This window comes from Equus caballus, chromosome 17 (genome assembly GCF_041296265.1).
Source record: "Equus caballus isolate H_3958 breed thoroughbred chromosome 17, TB-T2T, whole genome shotgun sequence".
NCBI classification, from domain to species: Eukaryota; Metazoa; Chordata; class Mammalia; order Perissodactyla; family Equidae; genus Equus; species Equus caballus.
In genome coordinates, this window is record NC_091700.1 from 31,308,756 (window position 1) to 31,323,174 (window position 14,419).

At 36.9% G+C, this 14,419-nt stretch overlaps 1 protein-coding gene across 13 annotated transcripts in view; it reads left to right on the forward strand.

Annotated features, from left to right (window-relative positions):
- The window catches only part of NBEA (neurobeachin), a 671,317-nt gene that overhangs the window by 120,919 nt on the left and 535,979 nt on the right, over positions 1 to 14,419 (forward strand). The window lies entirely within an intron of this gene.

Below are 14,419 nucleotides of genomic sequence, written 5' to 3' on the forward strand. Positions count from 1 at the left end.
TCTTATAGTCTCTTTTAATGTTTTGTTGTCTTTTGGTATCAGTATGTTTTGACTTCTTTATCATGCTCTTTTGTGTAATTGCTAGAAATTTTTCCCTTGTGGTTATCATGAGGCTTACATAAAATATCTTAAAGTTATAACCCCCTATTTTAAGCTAATAACAACTTAACTTCAGTAGAATTCCAAAACTTTACACTTTTACTTCTCCTTTCCCTCACATTTTAGATTATTGCTGTTAAACTTTACATATTTTTTATGTTGTGTAATTATTAACAGATTACAGTAGTTATGGTTATCTTTACTATGTTCGTGTTTGTTTAATTTCTCAACTAGAGTTGTAAGTGAATTATGCACCATCATTAACAAATTACAGACTCTAACTATGTATTTACCATTACCAGTGAGTTTTATGCTAGCTTTCTATGTTTTTATGATGTTAATTAGTGTCTTTTTACTTCCACTCTAAGAACTCCCTCTAGCATTTCTTGTAAGGCAGATCTAGTGATGATGAACTCCTTGTCTTCTCCTTTTCCTTCTGAAAAGCTTTACTTCTTTTTTATTTCTGAGGGACAGGTTTGCCAGGTATAGTATTCTCGGTTGACAGTTTCTGTTCTTTCAATATTTTGAGTATGTCATCCCATTCTATCCTGATCTGAAATGTTTCTGTTGAGAAATTTGCCTGTAGTCTTAAGGGGATTCCCTTGGGTTCCCCAAGCTGTTTTCTTTCTGGTCAGTCTTACTAGATGATTAGAATTGGGTAATGTATTCAGTAGTAAATGAGGCTGTGAATTAGCTCCCTTGCCCTGGCAGGGCAGCAGGATGTGACCCAGAGCCTGTACAGCTTGGTGTTTGGGGACCCAAATCAGGCAAGAGTGTGCACTAAATTCCCTGGTCAGGTGAGACCACTGGTTTTGCCCTGCAGATGGAGAAAGCCATGGGCTATACTCTCTGTTCAAGTGCCATGGTAAGCAGGACTTTTCAGTGGGCTATGCACTTTCCCATGTGCTGTAGTTATGTTCCCTGGTTGGTCACGTGGTTCTATTGAGTAATGAGCAGGATTATGAATTAGTTTCCTTGCCCAGGTGCATTCGGAGAAGCAGCTCTATGGTTAGTAAAACTCTTTGTTGCCTTAACTCAAGCCCCATATTCCCTGGTGAAAGAGGTCTACTAGCTTTGCTCTGTAAACGATCAGCTCTGCCAGCCCTTCTTTTGGCTCAAGTGCTGCTGGACTGCACAGTTTCCAGGTGTTCTCACCAGCCCTTCTGATCAGATGTGGCTGGGAGCCACAATGGGTGGTTCAAGCTGTGTCTCAGCTTCCTTACCTGAGTAAAGGGGAGGGGCCACTCCAGGCACCTCATAATTTCCCGATTAGGCTCTCTGGTTGAGAGGGTCTGGGAGCTTCCCTCAGCCTTGACTGTGAATTACTCCCTCTGCCTGTGCATAGCACAGGAACCCTCCACATCCAGAACTAGCTTTTCTCTGGGAGTGATCAGCTCTGCACGCCTGCCTCTGTGCTCAAGTGTTGCTGGGCTACACAGCTTCCAGGTGTTTCCAACAGCCCCTCTGGTCAGATATGGCCAGGAGGCTCTACAGCAGGTAAGGCTATGACTCAGCTCCTTGCCTGGGCATGGACAAACCAGGCTCTTGGTCTAGCAAAAGTCCTCATTTGAGGATCCAAATCAAGCATATCTGTACCCTATCCAGTTCTCTGGTCAGAGTGTGCCACAATTTGGTTCCGGACATGAGCAAAGCCACTGTTTGGGATTATTACTTGGGTGCAGCAGGTATGAACTTGGTCTGCAAAGATCTGTGTGCTGTTTGTTGCAAGCCCCTTCTCCCTTTTCTATTCACAGTCAGATTCCCAGTGATTGAGTCCTGTAGACTCCCTTGCAGTCCCTGTGATGCACAGTCAGAATAGTGGTCCCCGCAGAGAGACCCACCGTGCTGAATGGGTACTGTTTGTCCTGCCATGGGTTCTTTTTTCTCACTGGAGGAACTAGAGGCTCAGGGGAGACCTTTCCACATGTTACTACACTTGCCTTGGGGGTGGGGCAAAGCAGTCAATGTGTAGCTATTTCTCTTGCCCTTCTATTGCAGGTTGTCTTGATCTCTGTGGTGTAGATGGATGCTTCAGCTTCACCCCTGTATTCTAGGACTCTCAGTGATGTCTTGATTCTTGAGTAGTTGTTAGTTCTTTCTGTGAGGGGGAGTGAAGTCAGGAACAACCTCTTTTGCCATCTTGGTGACATCACTCCCCAAAGCTTTTAATTTTAATTTTAATGAACTCCAGCCTATCAATTATTTCTTTCATGGATTGTGTCTTTGGTGGTGTGTCTAAAAAGTCATTGCCATACTCAAGGTCATCTAGGTTTTCCCCTATGTTATTTTCTAGGAGTTTTCATAATTTTGCATTTTGCATGCAGATTTGTGATCCATTTTGAGTAAGTCATTGTGAAGGGTGTGAGGTCAGTTTCTAGATTCACTTTTTTATGTGTTTGTCTAGTTGCTCCTGCACTATTCGTTGAAGACACTAACTTTGCTCTGTTGTATTTCCTTTGCTCCTTTGTCAAAGATCGGTTGACTGTATTTATGAATGTTCTGGGCTGTCTGTTCTGTTCCATTGATCCTGGTTTATTCTTTCACCAATACCACACTGTCTTGATTACTGTGACTTTTTAGTACTTCTTAAGGTTGGTAGCATCAATCTTCTAACTTTGTTTTCTCCTTCAATACTGTATTGGCTGTTCTGCTTCTTTTGCCTTTCTATATAAACTTTAGAATAAGTTTGTCAGTATCTATAAAATAACTTGCTGTGATTTTGATTGATATTGCACTGAACTTGTAGATCAAGTTGGGAAGAACTGATATCTTGACATGAATATGGAATATCTCTCCATTAATTTAGTTCTTCTTTGATTTTGTTCATAAGAGCTTTGTAGTTGTCCTCATATATAGCCTGTATATATTTTGTTAGATTCATACCTGTTTCATTTTTTTAGGTGCTAATGCAAATGGTGTTGTTTTTAATTTCAAATTCCACTTGTTCACTGTTGATATATAGGAAACCAGTTGACTTTTTTATATTAACCCTCTATCCTGCAACCTTGGTGTAGTCTTCTGTTAGTTTCAGGAAGTTTTTTGTCAGTTCTTTCAGATTTTCTACATAGAGAATCATGCCATCTGTGAACAGAGTTTTATGCCTTCCTTCCCAATCTGTAGAAGGTTTATTTCCTGTCTTGTCTTATTGCATTAGCAAGGACTTCTGTACGATATTGAAAAGGAGTGGTGAGAGGGGACATCCTTGCTTTGTATCTGATTGTAGTGGGAACTTGGAATTTTTTATCATTCAGTAGGATCTTAGCTTAGGTTTTTTATTGATGCCCTTTATCAAGTTGAGAAAGTTCCCCTGTATTCCTAGTTTACTGAATGTTTTTATCATCAGTGTCGTTGGATTGTGTCAAGTGCTTTTTCTGCATCTATGTATATGAGCATGTGATTTTTCTCTTTTAGTCTGTTGTGAGATGGATTACATTAATTGATTTTCGAATGTTGAACCAGGCTTGCATACCTTGAGTAAATCCCACTTGGTTGTGGTGTATAATTCTTTTTATACTTCTTTTGAATTCAATTTGCTAGTATTTTGTTGAGGATTGTTGCATCTGTGTTCATGAGAGGTATTGATCTGTAATTTTCTTTTCTGGTTTTGGTATTAGAGTGATGCTGACCTTGTAGAATGAGTTAGGAAGCAGTTCTTCTGCTTATATCCTCTCAAAGAGATTGTAGAGAATTGGTATGATTCTTTTCCTTAAGTATTTGGGAGAATTCATCAGTGAACCATCTGGGCCTGGTTCTTTCTGTTTTGGAAAACCATCAATTATTGATTTAATCTCTTTAGTAGATATGTCTATTCCAAATGTCTGTTTCTTCTTGTGTGAGTTTTGGTAGATTGTGTCTTTCAAGGAATTGGTCTTTTGCTTCTGGGTTATCAATTCTTTGGACATAGAACTGTTGATGGTATTCCTTTATTATCCTTTTAATTTATGCAAAATCTGTAGTTTTTGGTTTGCAACCTCAGGAGTTCACCAGGTAAAATTTGAAATTGGCTCTTGTACATGGGGAGGAAGGATAAAGAAAGAGGAGACTATTCCAGGTTGGTAGGTTGCAGTTTTAATAAGCAAGGAAACTTGTATGATAAGTCTTGTCTTGGACTGCCACAAGATGAGTAAATCTCCACACCTGCCTGCCAGAATCTTAAAAGTTTATGTAATGGAGTTCAGTCATGTATATGGTCCAGGTGGTCTCAAGAACATGTTACTCTCTGAATGCTGCATCTTTGAAGTAGCTCCTAATATGGGAATAACAGGCAGAATATACATTCCAAGGATAGAGGGGAGTGGGTGAGGAGCCTCTGATTGTCCTGGTCCAGTTCACAGGTCAGCTGGAAGTCACATCCTCTCTGACCTCCTCCAACAGCAGTTATGTCCCTTCTTTCATTTCTGATATTAGTATTTTGTATTCTCTCTCTTTTTTTCTTAGTTAGCCTAACTAGAGACTTAATTTTTTTAATCTTTTCAAAGAACCAGCTTTTGGTTCCTTTGATTTTCTCTGTTGATTTCCTCTTTTCAGTTTCTTTGAATTGTTCATTATTTCTTTCTTTCTGCTTATTTTGGATTTAATTTGCTCTTTTTCTGGTTTCCTAAGGTGGAAACTTGGATTATTGATTTTAGATCTTTATTCTTTTCTTATATATGTGTTACAGGTTCTGAGAACCCAATTCCAGTGCGTGAAGGGAGGAGTTTCCCTTTATATCACCAAGCAATTCTCTGGGACATCAGCTGGGTGTCCTACAATTATGACACTATCTATCTGGAGATAGCATCAGATCCTACAGGTTAAGGGCTTAGTCCCACAAGCTGCCCCAATACCCCCTTCAGATGCCAGTCACAAATCCAGGGAATCACCTGAGCTTCTGACTGACAGGCTGTAGATGAGGGTTCTAACACCTTTCTCCTTGGACTTCAAATGCCAGTCACAAATCTGGGTTACCTGTACTTCTGTCTCTAAATCAGAGGTTCCCATGACCTCCTCCATGGGTTCAATTAATTTACTAGAGTGGTTCACAGAGCTCAGAGAAGCATTTTGCTTAGTGAAATACCACTGTATTATAAAAAGATAGGATAAAGGATATAGACATCCAGATGACAGAGGTGCATAGGGCAAGGTATGGGGAATGGGTGCAGAGCTTCTACACCCTCTCCAGGTATACCACTGTCCTAGCATCACTGCATGTTCACCAACCTGCAAGCCCTCCAAACCTTATCCTTTTGGTTTTTATGGAGGCTTCATTACATAGGCCTGATGAGTAAATCATTGGTCATTGGTGATGGGACTCAATCAATCTCCTGCCCCTCTTCCCTCTCTGGAGATTGGAGGTGGGGTGGGACTGAAAGTTCCAGCGCTCTTGTCACATGACCATCTCCACTGTTAACTGCTTTCATCCTTAGGTGAGTTCCAAAAGTCACCTCATGAACATATCAAAAGACACCTTTATTGCTCTTATCACTTGGGAAATTCCAAGAGTTTTAGGAGTTCTGTGTCCGAAATGGGATGAAGACCAAATAGATATTTCTTGTTGTAAATCACAATATCACAGCATTCAATGCAATAAATTTCCCTGTAAGTATTGCTTTCACTTCATTCCACAAATTTTGATGTTATATTTTCATTTTCATTTAGTTCAAAATATTTATAATATCTCTTGAGATTTCTTCTTGGAGCCATGTGTTATTTAGAAGTGTGCTGTTTAGTCTCTACGCCTTATTGGACTTTTCCAGTTATCTTTTGTTAATGATTTCTGGTTAAATTGAGAGCAGACTTTGTATGATTTCTATTCTTTTAAATTTGTAAGTTTATGGCCCAGAACATGCTCTGTTTTAGTGAATGTTCCGTGTGAGCTTGAGAGAAATGTGTATTCTGCTGTTCTTGGATGAAGTAGTGTATAGATGTCAATGATCTCCAGTCGTTTATTGGTGTTGTTGACTTCAGCTATGTCCTGACTGATTTTCTGTCTGCTATATTTGTCCATTTCTGATAGAGGGGTGTTGCAGTCTCCAACTGTATAGTGGGTTCATCTATTAGTCCTTGGAGTTATAGCAGTTTTTGCCTCATGTGGTTTGATGCTCTCTTGTTAGGCAAATACTATTTAAGAATTATGTCTTCTTGGAGAGTTGACCCCTTTGTCATTATGTAATGCCCTTCTTAATCTCTGATAACTTTCCTAGCTTTGAAGTCTGCTTTGTCTGAAATCAATATAGCTACTCCTGCTTTCTTTGGATTAGTGTTAATATGGTATATATTTCTCCATTTACTTTTAATGTATATATGTCTATATTTAAAGTGGTTTCTTGTAGATATTGTAGAATGGAATCTTGTTTTTTGGTCCACTCTGACAGTCTGTGACTTTTAATTTGTGCATTTAGACATTGATATTCAAAATGATTATTGATATAATTAGATTAATAGTTACCATATTGGTTACATTTTCTATTTGTTGCCTTGTTCTTCTTATTTTTGTCTTCTACTCTTTTTCTGCCTTTTGTGATTTTAATTGAGAATTTTATATAATTTCATTTTCTCTTCTTTCTTGGAATATCATTTATGCTTTTTTTTTTTTTTTTTTTTACTGTTTTTAGTGGTTTCCATAGAGTTTGCAAATAATTCAAGTCTACTGTCAAATAACACTGTACCCCTTCATGGATGTTGTGAGTACTTTATAGTAAAATAATCTTAATTTTTTCCTCTTGTCCCTGGTATTATTGCTGTCATTCATTTCACTTATATGTAAGCGTACATAATGAAATACAATATTGCTGTTATTTTGAACAAACTTATCTATTAGATCAATTTAGAATGAAAAAGTAAAAGTTTTTATTTTACCTTCACTGTTCCTTCTTTAGTGATCTTTTCTTTATGTGGATCCAAGTTCCTGACCTATATTACTTTCCTTCTCTCTAAAGAATTTCTTTTAACATTCTTTGCAAGACAGGTCTCCTTGCAACAAATTCTCTTAATCTTTGTTTGTCTCAGAAGGTATTTCTCCTTCACTTTTGAATTTCTTAGGGTACAGAATTTGAGGTTGGTGGATTTTTCTCCCAATACTTTCAATATTTTAGTACATTCTGTTCTTCCTTGTATGGTTTCTGAGGAGAGTTTGGATGTAATTCTTATCTTATTTTCCTGAGATGTGAGGTGTTTTTGCCCCCTGGCTTCTTTCAGGAATTTTTCTCTATCTTTGATCTTTCTGTAAGTTGAAAATGATATGCCTAGGTGTAGTTTTCTTTTCGTTTTTTTTTTTTTTTTTGGCATTTATCCTTCTTGGTGTTCTTTGAACTTCCTGGATCTGTGGTTTGGTGTCTGACATTAATTTGGGGGAAATTCTCAGTCATTATTATTGCAAATATTTCCTCTGTTCCTTTCATCTTCTCCTTCTGGTGTTCTTATTATCCATATGTTACACCTTTTGTAGTTTTGCCATTGACCTGGGTATTCTATTCTCTAGAGATTCTGTCTTTTTTTTTTTTTTTATCAGTCTTTGTTTTCTTTGGTTTTCAGTTTGGTTTTTTTTGAGGAAGGTGAGCTCCCAGCTAACATCTGCTACTAATCCTCCTCTTTTTTTTTTCTATTGCTATAGAAGATTGCCTCTGAGCTAACATCTGTGCCCATCTTCCTCTATTTTATATGTGGGATGCCTGCCACAGCATGACTTGATAAGCAGCATGTAGGTCGCACCCTGGATCTAAACCAGTGAACCCCAGGCCACCGAAGCAGAGTGTGCAAAGTTAACTGCTCTTGCACCAGGCTGGCTCCTGGTTTTCAGTTTTTGAAGATTCTATTAATATTTTTTCTAGTTTAGAGAGTCTTTCCTCAACCGTGTCTGCTCTACTAATAAGCCCATCAGAAGCATTCTTCATTTGTGTTACTGTTCTTTTTTTTTTTTTTTTATCTCTAGCATTTCTTTTTGGTTCTTTATTAGGATTTCCATCTTTCTGCTTATGTTGCCCATTTGTCCTTTTATGCTGTCTGTTTTATTTATTAGAGCCCTTAGCATATTAATCATAGTTGTTTTAAATTTCTGTTCTGATAATTCCAACATCTGAGCCATTTCTGCTTCTTATGCTTGCTTTGTCTTTTCAAATTGTGACTTTTTCTTTTCGTATGCCTTGAAATTTTTTTTCTTTATGTTTTTGAGGAAGATTAGCCCTGAGCTAACATCTGTGCCCATCCTCCTCTACTTTATATGTGGGACGCCTGCCAGTGCATGGCTTGATAAGTGGTGTGTAGGTCCACACCTGGGATCCAAATCGGTGAACCCTGGGCTGTCAGAGTGGAACCCGTGAACTTAACCGCTACCCCACTGGGCCAGCCCCAACCTTGTGATTTTTTTTGGTAGTTACACAGGATGGACCAGGTAAAAGGAACTACTGTAAATAGGCCTTTGGTAATGGGGTGGTGAAGTGTGGGGGGAGAAGAAGCATTCTGTAGCTCTATGATTAGGTCTCAGTCTTTTAGTGAGCCTGTGCTTCTGGACTACAAATTTAACATGTGTTTCTCAGTTGTTTTCCTCCCTGTTTAGATAGGCAAGGATGACTAGAGCTGGCTGTAGTTAGATAATTCTCTTCCCCAGGTTAGGTTCTGATAATATGTCAGCGGGTTAGGCTTCATTAACTAGTTTCTCCTGAGGGCAGCCCTTTTTAAGAACAGAGTCCTCTGGTGTGTTTCACAGGGGTTCCTTTTCCTGCCCTCTGCCAGATGCCTAAGGGATTTTTCCTCTGATATTTACTATGGCAACCTGGTCATGCTTCTGGAGATAAATCTCACAATAAATGTGGGGGCCTCTCTGTGACTGGGCAGGTGGTCAGCACTGAGCCTCCAGCAATTCATCAAGTACAGTTTAGGTTTTCCTGCCTGGGCACTGGTTCCCGCAGTAGTTTCCACTTGTGTATCTCTGCTCTTGTAACCAGTGACTCCCTGTAGTTACCTGTCTGTCTGTCCAATCTTGAAGGCAGTGGTTTGTCTTCTGTCCTCCCCTCTTTTATTGGATCCTAGAAGATTTGTCAATTTTTCAGTCTGTTCAGCTTTTTATTTGATAAGATGGAGTGGTAGCTTCCGAGCTTTTTCCATTCCTCTCCATCAAAAACCTCTCCATTGCTTTGTTCTGTCTCTCTTACTGCTGGTTTGCCTCAGATGTGGGCAGAGTTATATAAGTGTACAGCAGAGTGAGGAAAATGAAGCCCTAGATTTTTAACAATAGAACTGGAAAGAACAGTTCCAATGTTGGAAATTATCAGGCAGATCACAGAAAGGGAAGAACTTGAGAAAGTAACTTGATGAAGTTATATATGTACTCAGGCCTAAGCTTTACATGTGTGGATCTGATCCAAATCAGAGAGGTACTAGCCATAGCAATAAGCCAGGATAAAGAGAAGTCATCATACAGATTGGAAAGGAAAAAATAGAATTGTACCTTTTCACAGATGACATGATTGTCTATGTAAAAATTCTTAAGGGACTGACACACACACACGAAATTCTAGCACTAGTAAGCAGGTTTAGAAAGTTTGCAAAATACATGATTCTCATGCAGGAATAAATTATGTTTCTCTGTATTAACAATGTAGCCAGCCCTGGTGGTCTAGTTGTTCTGATTCAGTGCTCTCACTGCCGTGGCCCAGGTTTTTTTCCTGGTCAAGGAACTATACCACTCATCTGTCACTTGTCACACTGTGTGGTAGCTGCATGTTGCTGTGATGCTGAAAGCTATGCCACCAGTATTTCAAATACCAGCAGGGTCACCCATGGTGGCCAGGTTTCAGCATAGCTTCCAGACTAAGACAGACTAGGAAGGAGGGACCTGGCAACCTACTTTCGATAAAATTGGCCATGAAAACCCTATGAATAGAGTGGAGTCTTGTTTCATCCTGCGCAAGATGAGAGGACATTGCAAAAATACCAGGCAGCATTCTGCTCTGCTGTACACAGAGTAACTAGGAGTCAGAAATTGACTCCATGACACTTACAACAACAAATTAATGATATGTAATAGGAAACCAAATTAAAAATACCTTTAACAATAGCTTCAAAAATTTAAGCATTTTAAATATAAATGTTCAAAACATGTACAGGATGTGTGTGTTGAAATCTATAAGTTGCTGGTGAAAGAAATCAAAGTCCTAAATAAATGATGGAGATAGATCATGTTCAGGTACAGGAAGACTCAATATAGTAAAGATGTCATTAAATTGATCTACAGATTTAACACAATACTAATTAAAATCCTGGCTAGATTTGTGTGTTGATATAGACAAGATGATTTAAAAATGTATATGAAAGACAAAGTAACTAGGATAGCTAAAATGATTTTCAAAAAGAATGGATTTGGAGGGATTATACTTCCCTGGCTTGAAGACTTACTGTAATGCTATAATAATGAAGACAGTGTAGTACTAGCAAAGTCATAGACACATATATCAGTGGGACAGAATAGAGTACAGAAATACCTCACACCAATATGGACAGTTGACTTTTGACAAAGGTGCAAAAGCAATCTAAGGGAGGAAGGATAGTTTTATGCCAAAAAATAAGCCTCAACCTAAACCTCACACCTTACATGAAAATTAACTAAAAAATTAGCTCTAAATGTAAAACATAAACCTGTAGAACTTTTAGAAGGAAACATAGGAGAAAATCTTTGTGACCTAGGCTAGGCAAAGTCATTTTAGACATGATACTGAAAGCATGGTGCATAAAAGAAAAAAATTGAGAAATTTGACTGATTCATCAAAGTTAAAACCTTTTACTATGCAAAAGATGCAATAAGAAAACATGCTACAAACTGGAGACAGATAATAGAAAATCACTTATTTGACAAAAGACTTATGGCAAGAATATATAAAAAATTCTTAAACCTCAGTAGTAAGAAAACATAAAACCCACTATTAAAAAAGTGGGCAAAAGACTGAAGTAAAAGAGGATGTAAAGATGTCAAAATAGCACATGAAAAGATGTTCAACGTCATTAACTGACAGGGAAATGTTAGTTAAAACCACTATGAGATACCAGTACACACCTAGTGGAATGGCCAAAATAAGAAGTACTTATGGTGCCAAGTGTTGGCAAGGATGAGGAGCACCTGGAACCTGTTACTGGCGGGATTGCCAAGTGGTATTGCCACTCTGGCAGTTTGGCAGTTTATTATAAAGTTAAACGTACACTTGCCATGTAATTCAGTCTTTCTATTCCTAGGTTTGTATTTGTGAGAAATGAATGAAAACTGTGTTTACACAGAAAGCTTTCTGTGAATGTTTATAGTAATCTTATTCATAATCACAATAAACTAGATACAACTCAAATGTACACAAACTGTGGTAATCCGTTCACACAATGGAATGCTGTTCAGTAAGTAAATAGAATAAATTCTTGATATATGCAGCTGCTTGCATGCATCTCAAAGGCAATATGTTGAGGTCAAGAAGGACATACTCAGAAGATTACATACTATATGATTGCATTTATATGACATTCTTGAAAAGTTGAGACTAAATGATAGATAAGAGATAACTAGTTACCCAAGGTTTTGGGTTTTGGGAGGATGTGACCGTAAAGGTGTAAAGGGATAGGATAAATGAGGTTTATTTGGTGTGATGGATGGAAGTGGTCTGTATCCTGATTGTAGTAGGCTTATACAATCTATATATCTGTTAACGTTCTCAGAATTGTATACACGCATACAAAAGAAAAGAACAAAGAGAAAGAAGTCAGTTTTACTGCTTGATCATTTAAAAAACAAAATTAATAATAAAAAGAATAGAAAATTCCTGGACATATATAAAGCCTAAGTATCAATTATTTTAGCTTTCTGTGTCATCAGCTGTTTTAGTATTTATTTTCTTCATTTGCTAATTTCAGCACTTTTAGGGTGTATTTTTAATCCTGCTTCTGTTACGTAGGCTGGGGCCTGAAAGTGGTTAACACCATGAAGGACTGCTCATTTGGCCTCCCGGCTGTGGCGTGTTTTGACCTTGCAGGGCATTAGAATATGCATATATAGTTAAGATCATCTATGTATCATAATTACCTGTCTCCAGTTTTTCTTTGAAATTTTGAACTTCTTAGGTATTAGGAATTTATATCATTAAATTTCTAAAGTATTCCTGTATCCATGGATTATACATACATGATTAGTCTAGTGGTGCCTGCTACATGTAACATGTCCAGGAAGTTTTCATAAAGGGATTAGGACATTTAGAGCACTGTAAGTGGTCATTTATTGGCTGAAGTTAAATTGCAAGCTCTTAAGTGTTGCGTTATTTCCTTTACATTGGAACCTTTTTAGTAAATATCTATTGGCTATTTATAGTTATTAGTGGAGCTTATCAAAAAGCTGTTTTGACTCGAACTATGTAAATACTGGTAGATACTGTATACATATACTAGTATATATAACTATGTCATAAAAGGTTTAGAATTAATTCCTTTACATGTATAAATTTTTAAATTTTGTTTCCATCATAAGACAAATTTTGATGTATTTCAATCACAATTTTGTAAATTTTCATTTTATTTTTGGCTATACGGTATTTTGTTAGAAATAAAATATTCTGATGAAACATAAAATCAGAATCTGTTACTAGATGAAGGAAGGTATAAAATCTGTGATAGCCTGACTAACTTTTAATAGGCTTCTAAAGAATGTTCTTAAATAGCAGCAAGAATGATAGCAATTCAGTTTTTAAGGCTGCCTGTGTCCTTATCAGGCTGAAAGAAAAGCTAGAAATTACTGAGGAGAGATTTGATGGCTAAGGGCAGGCTTAATGATTTCATGTGCTACCCAGTGTATTCCATCTGTCCTTACATTTTACTGTGCTGCATTTCACTGTTTTCCTTATTTGACTGCAGAAAAATGTATTTTACTTATTTCAGCATGTAACTCCACTTGATGTCTGAACTGATGAATGTGACAGTTTGTGTATCAGGAATCATTGCCTCTGTAGGCAGGTAGGCAGTGGTCTTTTGAGATAGCATCCTCAGGAATGCATTGACTGAAAGTGACTGTTAAATGTACCTGGAGTTAGAAGCTTCTGGGTTAGACCTTTCTAATTTTGAACTGTGAAGGAATTTAACTCTTCTAACTTACTGTGAAATTTTTTTGTGTCACTGGAAATTAATTTGTTGAGTGTGAAATTTCTTGTGTATGGACTTGAGTTGAGTTCTTTTACAGTTTTATTCCTGCTATGATGACTCTTATCTTGGAAGAGTTTTGTAGTGAAAGAAATAGCAGAGAAACTATGGTATTAGACATTTTATATAATTTTAATAATCTTTTACAAGATTTCAATGTATCGTAATATTAAGTTAGGCAAATGAAGAGATGAAACATTATGAAAAACACAAAAAATTTTCTCCCCCTCTTGGTACCTTAAGTCTTATTTGAACTTAATCTACTTCTCTATTTTTCTGACAATTACTTTGCCTGTAGTGTTTCTCAGTAGATTGAAAACATCCTTTTAAAAGGTTAGGAAGTGTTGAATTCAGGGGGAATCTTTAATTTTTAGCTTATCCATTCCCTTCCTCATACTATATTTAAACAGTCTATCTAGCTGAGGTACTTTGCTTGTTTCAGTACAAAGCATATTGAAAAGCCAGTTTTCTATGTTCTAAGAACTGCCTTCGAACTGAACATAAGTTATATATTCAATCTGAGTCATTCCAGTTATAAATTATTTTTATCTTTATGAGATATTTCATCTTTAATAAAATACATCAAAGATAAAACTTTTGGGATGATTTTACATGAGTTATCTATATTAGTTATTTTTAAGAAATAAAGAGTGGACAAATTGAAATGGTTAAAGTATTAAAATCAAGTCAAAATCTATATTTATATAAATTTTAATGGAACCTAAATGTAGTACATATTTTTTCATTAGAAACAAAATTAGTCGTGTTCATACATAGTTATTAAATATTCTCAGGTATTTGTGGGCCAAGACTGTTGTGGTATTCTTTAATAATATGGACAAGAAAGCTCTGGAGAGATAATAAATATGCTAAGTTGTTAGGAGTATTATTATACTATTTCCTCTATTTTTCCTAAGGTCCAGCCCTTTATAAGTATAATATTTGAAATAAATATTAATTCCTAATTTAATTGAAATATTAAGAATTGGAAGATGGTAATTATTTTTAAGAAATAACCCTATAGACTATTAACTGTCATTTTCCTTAAAAGGAGACAGGATTAAAATCCCTCAACCATTCCTGAAGTAGAATTGCTACCCACAGAATATGATATGTTGTAGTACTGTCTATTGAAAAGTTTAGCAATTTTACTGTGTGAGATAAAAATCAGTACTCCTTTTGC